The sequence below is a fragment of the Lycorma delicatula genome, chromosome 6 (assembly GCF_047948215.1).
Source record: "Lycorma delicatula isolate Av1 chromosome 6, ASM4794821v1, whole genome shotgun sequence".
In the NCBI taxonomy this organism is placed as follows: Eukaryota; Metazoa; Arthropoda; class Insecta; order Hemiptera; family Fulgoridae; genus Lycorma; species Lycorma delicatula.
In genome coordinates this window covers 139,623,777-139,632,254 of record NC_134460.1, presented here as the reverse complement: position 1 = coordinate 139,632,254, position 8,478 = coordinate 139,623,777, and positions in this window count along the sequence as shown.

The window sequence follows — 8,478 nt, the reverse complement described above, 5'->3', positions numbered from 1 at the left end:
GCCAAAGCCAGGGAGATACTGATGTAGCAGTATGAGTAGCCAGGGGCTTCTGTGTTAGCTGTCTTCTGTGCTTGCTGGCAGAACAATGACAAACATCATGTCTGCATCATGGAAGTTAAAGATGGAGTGCTTCACGAGCTCTGACTTCTTGAAGCAGTCCGCAGAATAAATCCTATGAATGAAGTCCACAACCTCCTCATCTGGTACCTGCTGTGAAATAAGGGTGAATAGCTCATCACTTCCCTGTTTCTTCAGTATCTGAGTAGCAGCATGTTGAGCAGCCTGGAGGTACTAATGAAATTGTAGGTTTACACAAGTATGTAGGCACATATATCTTCTGGAAATTTCTTTAGTTTTTACGTTTTTTTTTTGGACTAAGGCAGTCTTGAATGACGACATTTGCAATAATTCTCAAATTCATTCCAAAATTTTGGCCAGTCACCATATTTTTTTTGATAGCCAAGCTGTAGCGCAGCAATAGAGCTAAAGCTGGAAAAGTAAAAATACAGTTTAAAAAAATGATTACACCTCTTTGTAAAAAATGGTAATTTTTGCAACTGATTTTACAAAAAAAGAAAGAAGAAAAATCCTGTTGAGGTAATCATTTTTATTATTAGAAACTGTTTAGCATATTGTTTAATCATGATTGATAGAAATTTACTTTTTAGCTGAGGTTGTCTGTGAAGAGTTTTTGAAATTGCTATAAGTAGCGATTTTTTTAAAAATATTAATTCACCACAGGAAGGCTGTTGGCTTATGAAGAGAAGTATGGTATAATAAATTTTTAGCAGGTGAAAAAAATAAAGCCTGATTTAAATTTGAGCCTGGAACCACTGAATTAAAGAGTGCCATCATTCAGTTACAGAGTACAATAGAGGAAGATAGCCCTTCAAAATTTAAGATTCTAATTCATTTTACATTTAGTGAAAATTTGTTTACATCTGAAAGATTGAAAGTATAAATATTTTAGAGGTTCAGTTATTAAACAGGTTCTTGTAATTAAAAATATGTTTATTTCTTTAGCTGTATTATTTCACACAAAGATTTATTGTTTGAATAAAACTATAAACAACTTCCATTTACTAAATTAACTTTAAAAATAAATCTTGTCAGATTTATGGAATTTAAACACGTGTTTTTTTTTTTTTAAATGATTGGTGGAAATAAAAAAAAAATATTTTTAATCCTACTGGATTATAGATAACTAGATAGCTTGCTTCATTTACTCTCTCTGTCTAGCCATGAGGCTTCGCCCCTTAGATCCCAACTCCATTATGCTCAAGCTTGTGTGAATACTAATGAATAACAATTAAAGCTTGTTCAGTTTATAAAAACTATTAGTATATTGTAATTTCTTTAGAGCAATTGTTTGCCAGCCCAGGACTTGAAACTTTTAGAAGTTTTTAATTAGTAAAAAATATTTTCATTTTTATTTACCTGTTAAGATAATTGAACCCAGCTGTGATTTTTCTTGAGGTGGCATCCAGTTGGCTAATAGAATACTTAGACATGGATAACAAGCGGCCTGTGTAACAGTAATTTGTTAAGACATGGTAAAAAATTTAAGATGTAATCTTCATATGTGCTTATTTGTACTTTGCTTGGTAAATTAAAACGTTAATATTACATATTCTAGTATATTATCAGCAAAAGGTATTAAATATTAGTAGTAATGAAGGGTGACATGGTAACTTTGTATAGTCCAGTGTAGTGGATGCAGATCCACTTCATAGGTCTGTAGGTGTGTCAGCATGAACAGGTGAATGATTAGTATCAATAATTGTCATGATCTTTTTTCATTGTTCTGAAAAATTTCAACATCGATAGGAGTTGGTCTTCGATCTTTACTATATCATGAGCTTAACTTTTGCCTTACCTTAAATTCACCACCCTCATTGGTTTCAAAGATATTAATTAATAAAGTTAGCGATGATGATGTTATTAATTTCATAAATAAATTGAAATCAAACTCTTCAATTAGATGTATCAGTGTTACTTTTTTTATAAGTAAGGATACTGAGGCATTCTTTGGCTGTCAGCTTAAATTTATTTTCAACCTCAAAATAAGTTTTCATAAGTAAGAAACTAGCCAGACTGAATAGTCAGGTAAAAATAAAATTGTTACTAACATAATTAACATAATTATTAAACTAACATATTAATTTCCAATTGATTTTTGTGGCATCCTGCATCTTCAATTGGTAATGAATTCTACAATTACATTATATAAAATACTTTTAAAAATTGTTATTTTATTTTAGATTGTTCTCTGTTTTAAAAAAACTTAAGTTTATTATGAATGCATATGCAAATTTTACAGTTTTTAAAAGGATTATATATGTGTAATATAATTATAGAATTCATTACCAACAGAAAATGTGGGATGCTGTGAAAATTGATTCTTGGAAATTATTATAAGTTTAACTTATCCAATTACTGTATTTTGGAGGTTTATATTTCATGTAATATTACATTTTATTAACATAGTGGTCAGTATATTAATAAATTATTTGAATTTTCAAAAAATAATATAGTTATATAAGTAGATAGGTATTATATCAGCATTAATTATAATGCTGCTAAAATTTATGAAAATATGGCATGTTAAAAATTACGTAATATTTTGTTCTTTCTTAATTTGTTACTAAGTTATTGAAGTTTATGGAAATTGTTACTGATGAAGACTACAGTCATACTGATGATGATATTTACAAGGTTTACTTGTGTCGATTGAGAGTGGTTGTGACCTAATTTCAGTTATTTTTTTAATACAGTTATGGGAGAAATTGTTCTTATTTAGGTTTCAAAGAATTTGTTTCATATACCGAGATTTACTTAGAAGACAAGAAGCAGTTCATCTTAATTTTTTGATGTCTCTTCTAATTTATGTAGCACTAACTCTCTACTATTGAGTTTACTCTCTTGTTTGCATTTCTTACAATGTCTAATTTTGGAAATGATTAGAAATCTGAGTGTACACATGATGATGTTGGTTAATTTCTGATGGATTTAAATAATTTGTGTGAACAATAGTTTGCCAATAAATTAACTATAGGTTCTAAAATACCTTTGTTAATTTTGATATTGTGTTTGAATTTTCAGTATTTATCTTCACTAAGAAGATAACTCTTTGTTATGGAATATAACATTTGATGGCGTGTTGAGGCTGGAATTTGCAGAGGAAGTGTCTTTAGTCAACTGTGTGAATGATTTAGCGTTGCTAACAGCTGGATGCTCAGAAGAAGAAGTGCCAATCAAGCAGTTGGTCGCATAAGCAATTGCCTTCAAACCAAAGGATTGGAGCCAGCACCCGAAAAAATGCAAATGGTGGCAGTCATAGGAAGTCATAAAATTGGAAGGGTTAGAATACAAATAAATGGTTACAGGTGGAGACAAGCCCCCATGTGAAATACCTGGGGTTTGGTTTTCAGAGTCGAACATCTTTAACCAGCAGTTACAAGAGATTGCAAATAAAGCTGAAAGAGTCACACACACATTGGGACGTCTGATGGAAAATAAATAGGGCTCAAAAGTGGACAAGAGGAGATTACTACTGCCGCAGCCACATTGGTGATCTTATATGCAGTCCCAGCTTGGATCTGAGCTTTTAATTCAAAAAGAAATGTACTGAAGCTAGAGTCCTTTGAACAGAGAGCGAACTTGAAAATAATCAGTGCTTACAAGACTGTATCTGCAGCCATGGTGGGAGTTCCCCCGATCTGAATACTGGCAATACAAAGGACTAGAAGGTATGAAGGCATGCCGAAAGAAGAAGCGGACACCCTACTTAAACTAGAGTGGCAGAACACTGGACAAGAGCTAGAACTGGGGCTTCGACCTGCCAGATGTTACCGGAGCTGGGGGCCGTGACTGGGGAGGGTACACAGCGGTGTGGGATACGTCTCCCAATTCCTCTGTGGCCATGGTGAGTTTAGTAAGTACTTGTACAGATTTAAGAGAAGAGAATTCCCAGAATGTACTTACTGTGCTTCTGTGGATTCACCATTCCACATGTTTTACAAACGCCTTAGATGAATGGAGGTTAAAATAACACAGCTGGAGTGGATCTCCCCAGAAAATGCAGTGGTATATATGCTCAGAAGTGCTAACGAGTGGAAAGAAATTGAAAACTTTGTGACACAAATTTTGATGACAAAAGATGAAGACTTCCAGGAGTGAAGCAGTTACTGATGTTACAAAAAAAAATGTGAAAAGACTGAATTATCTACTGCTTGGGCAGGGACCCTCGGGAACGGCATAGGGAGGCCCAGGTTTACTCCTGTTCTACCAGTTAGAGGCATGGCAAAGATGAATAAATAAAAGATCCAGAACAGGTCTGACAGAGCAAGCAGGTCTGGCAGGCCGACCTGCTGTGCCAGCGTGTACAGCCAGTGGGTGGGAAGACCGCTAGAGCCAGGACACTCCCCTGGGTTGAGTTATACTTGAATGTTGAACCAACCTGGGAAGCAAAAAAAAAGGAGAGAAGCTTAGTTTTTTGTTAATTTTCATTCATTTATTAGGGAAATTAAGGTACAGGAATTTATTTTACAGTCATCCAGACATGGACAAAACTTTTTTTTTTGTATTTTTATTTAATTAGAAATTAGTTAGAAAATGCTGCCCCAGTATTGAACCTGAAGACTTTTTACATCAGGACAATAATGCAAATTGAAAGAGTTCAGAATAAATTAAGGATATTTCTGTATTATCAGTCCATGATTTATTGTTTTTTAAGATCTCTCTGCACATAACTTTAGAAATGTGTTTACAGTACCTTCAATGAAGTTGAAGACATGCTCTTTATTTTATTTTTTCATGAAATTTTGAACTGTGTACTTTAATTTGTCAGACCTTTTAGTAAAATTAAAAATTTATATACTTCATTCACTGAGCTGTACTACCTTATATTATTCACTCAAGATCTCAATTATAATGTATAGTTTAAAGTGATTGATTTCCCAATTAGAAAGATACAGGCACAATTAAGTTATTCAACATTGTAAGTTTGAATTGTCCTTAATAATATTTAAAAGGATAAAAATATCTAAAATATTATTCAGTCTTCTTCCTAATTATTAGGTTATATAGTTTATTGATAGATTTTAATTATTGTTTGTATTCTTTTTATAAATATGTATATAATTTACTGGCAAATAAATTTTTATACATTAACTTTTGTAAATATATTCTTGTTTTTCTGTTTTTTTGTGAATTCACTTTATTTCATATTAAAATAACATTAATTGCCTATTTTATTAACCGACTTCAAAGAGGAGTTATGTATTTGACCCATTTATATTTTTTATGTTTGTTCGCACATAACTTTTTTTCTATTAATCTGATTGAAATAAATCTTGTTGCAATTGATGCAGCTGCTTTTCATGGTGGTACCACAATGCTGAATAATTGTTTTAAACAAAAAATTGGTCTGAAAATTGACAAAAAAATTTTTTTTGCCACCTGACAGGGACAGTGGCAGGTAGGTAGGGACAGTGGGATATTCTATATGTATGTGTCATGTTAGATAATGTTATATGGTCTTCTGTAGGGCAGGTAATGTGAGTTTCTACACAAGTTATGTACCACTGTTGGCAAAATTATCAAAAATCAACATATTTTGTTTTAAATCTTTCAGACTCAATATACATTATACATAATATACAGCATCGGTAGGGAAAAGTGAAAATCTTATAATTCTATATAAATGGTATTTTGCAGTCTCTTGCAAGGTCAGACAACTAAATTTCTTCACAGTACTCATAACACTGTTGATATGCCATTAGTAATCAATGTATTGATTGATGACTTGAGCGAAGTGTCGCACATTATTCAATCCTGCGCAAGGTTTCTCAGCAAGTGCTTTTTTATCATATGGGATATTCAGTACTTAATGTGGATATAAATCATTCAAAGATAAACCATTTAAGCTTCTGACTCGACTTAGAGCAATATAAACTTGTCTTCTTGCAAATGCCTTTTTCTTGAAATTTACTACTGGTCTATTTAATGTTGTACCTTGCAGTTGGTGTACTGTTTCAGCCCAACTTTAAATTAAAGTCTTTCATTTTTGTACCTATTTTTTTTTTGTCATAAAAATTTATTAACACAGTTTTTGGTGAATAACCTCTTTCCAGTTGGTACCTTCATAGAGCAGGTCATTTGAATTACTTAACAATTCCCATAGCGCCGTTAACTAAACCATCACAAATTAATATATTACGCCTTAACATAACTCTTGAACCTTCTACCAATTGTACATTATCCAACAGGCCACCACAGTTACTGATGTCTACTGGAATAACATTCCTGGGGGGAGTTTTCCCATATGTTGCAACTTCTCATGATTCATCAATAACATTAATAATACAAACTATATTTGTTTTTGATATTATATCAGACAAACTAGGTTTATAGTCATTTATTAATTTAATAGTTGGGAATATTCTTACAGCATTTCCACTGCAAATTCGTCTGTTTAAGGTACCTTCCTTCTTTCGCAAAGCATTTCCAATTGGGCAGTTTTAACTTCGCCAAGATGCAAGTTATTTAATAAATCAATGAACTTCACATAATTTCTTTGTCTCATGTTCATTTTTAGCTCACAAAATGATAACTGATGCCTCAAATTTATTTCTGCTTCACACCAAAGAGAATGTATGCCTATTAAATTATACATATTTATTTTTTAAATGTAAAGTACATAAAATTATATTTCTTTAATAAATTATGATATTTTTTCATAATTTTTTTTTTTATTGTTATTATTGAATTATAATTTATCATAATTTTTTTTTACAATCAGAGGTTAACAATTATTAATAAATCAATTTATTTAAATTAAAAAAAGGAGATGAAGTTGGATTCTAATCAATGTGTTTTCCACTTATAAGATCTAAATATTTCATTCATTAAAATTTTATTTGGTTACAACTCTGGAACCAATGAAAATATCAGTGGTACTTACCACTTATGATATATTGTTGAAAATCTCTCAATGAGGGTTTATTACTGCAGTTAAGAAAAAGTCCAAAATCAAAACTTTTTTGGATTTTGTCAAAGTGGATTCAGGGATGGTCAAAATGGAAATTCTGTTGAAATCTGAAAACCGAAATTTTTCACGATCACAATACTTCCTTTTTTCATTGTACATACATACATATGTATCTCGCATAACTAAAAATGATTAGCCGTAGTATGTTGAAGTTTTGGATTTAGGACTGTTGTAACATCTAGTTGTGCACCTTCTCTTTTGATTGCAATTGAGTGGACCAAAAGTATCCAAAAAAGTCCAAAATCCAAAAACGTTTGGATTTTGGACTTTTTCTTAAGTGCAGTAATAAACCCTCATTTAGGGCTTTTCAACGATATATCATGTGCTACTTATTTTTATTGGTTCCAGAGTTATAGCCAAATTAAATTTCAATTAATTAAATATTTAGATTTTACAAGGGAAGATACATCGGTTCGAATCAGACTTCATCTGCTTTTTTTTTAAATTTAACATTGTTTTTTTTTAAATTTAAATATATTGATTTATTAATAATTATTAACCCTTGATTGTAAAACCATTTTTACAATAAATAATTATTCAATAATAACAATAAAATAAAAAAAATATGAAAAAAATCAGAAGTTATTAATTAGTGAAATAGAGTTTTAAAAATCTGTATATGTAATTTAATAGGCATTATTACATATGTGTATATGTAATAGATTTGGTGAAACATCTGATTATTTAATATTAATTGAAAATTATAATTTAGAGTCGTATTATTTTTAGATTTTCTAGTTTAATTTATGCTTAATTTTATCTATAATAAAGTTAACTACAAAGTGAGTGAAAAATAGACCCTCACAAGAACAACATATACACTGAGGCATACGTGCCCGATCTTTAATAAATTGCAAAAAAAATCTTATCTTTTAGTTCATTGCTCCTCTGATATTGTTGAACAATATTCTCCCTAAGTCGGAATTGATCATCATTTCATTTATTTGTTTTTTGTTGCCAGTCATTTAATCGCTCTTTGGTTTGATGTGTTCTTCTGATCTTTATTTATGTACACGTTCTCTAGTTTTCAAATTTTCTCTCTTTATATTCGTCATCCTCTCTTAATCTTTTTACTCTTTCCTTGATCTTAACATTTTCTTCCCATTATATTTATCATCTCTTAATTTTTTGTTCTTAACATTTTCTCTTCCTCTTCATATTCATCTTGTTGTTGTTTTTTTAGATATATTTCTTAATGTTATCTTTTTTCCTGTATGACTGGTTTTTTTCCATTTTTGATTATTCATCAAATAATCAATAATAAAAACTGAAGATTTTACGCTGTAAGGTTGAAATTAACATTTGTAACCAGTACACAGGAGTTCACTATACAGAATAGTTTAATTATTATTAACTTTTTTTATACGACACACCAGAAATCTGAAACTTTTGCTAACCAGTAACTCATGAAGATATGAATAATACGA